Here is a 794-nt window from a genome sequence, read left to right on the forward strand (position 1 = left end):
TCTTCTTCTGCACTAGTTCATTCCGCTGTGCAAAAAAAACATGGAAACAAAAATTTTCCGACCCTTAACATGAACGGTTTATTCAAGTGGAATGTTTTTATTACAGGGAAGCATGCATGAATACACTGGATCTTTAGTTATCATTGATAAGCAGAACTATCTCTGTAATAGTAGCGGAGGTTCGGACACAAAGTTGTCATAGAAAGAGACTGACAGATTAGGTCAAGGATCCTAACCAAACATAACACATACAAAATGATCCACTAAACTGGGGGGCAGGAAAATATTTCTCTGGTGTACATGTAATGGGTTCCTTTTTTCAATTCTGGAATGACCCAAATGTTCATGATTCTTGTTTGTTATACTATTTAAAACTGCATCAAAATATTTTATAAAATCAGAACATGATTATCAGGATTTTCAGTTGTCGGCCTCAGACTTCTGAGCCTTCACTGTCTAGTTATAGAAGTAAAACACTGTGTACAGAACTTCTTTGTCATTTCGTAACGAAACTCTGTGGCTGTTTACCCGGGAAACAGGAATGGAACATCTGTGGTCATGCCTCCTACTCCTGCGGAAACAGACGTACAACTCCAGTTAAGCAAAACTGCAGGCGCAGTACAGTCTCGATCTACGATGATGGGCAACGTACAACGGCCCAGCACACGCAAGGGATGCGTGGTTAACTGGACTTCTCCCCCCGCATCCAGCGCCGTTAGAGAGGAACTGGGAAGGCAGATTAGATTGGGAAAAACTATTCTCGAATCTCGTAGGGGACTTCCAAAGTGGCAGCA

Source organism: Cyprinus carpio, chromosome B9, assembly GCF_018340385.1.
Source record: "Cyprinus carpio isolate SPL01 chromosome B9, ASM1834038v1, whole genome shotgun sequence".
In the NCBI taxonomy this organism is placed as follows: domain Eukaryota; kingdom Metazoa; phylum Chordata; class Actinopteri; order Cypriniformes; family Cyprinidae; genus Cyprinus; species Cyprinus carpio.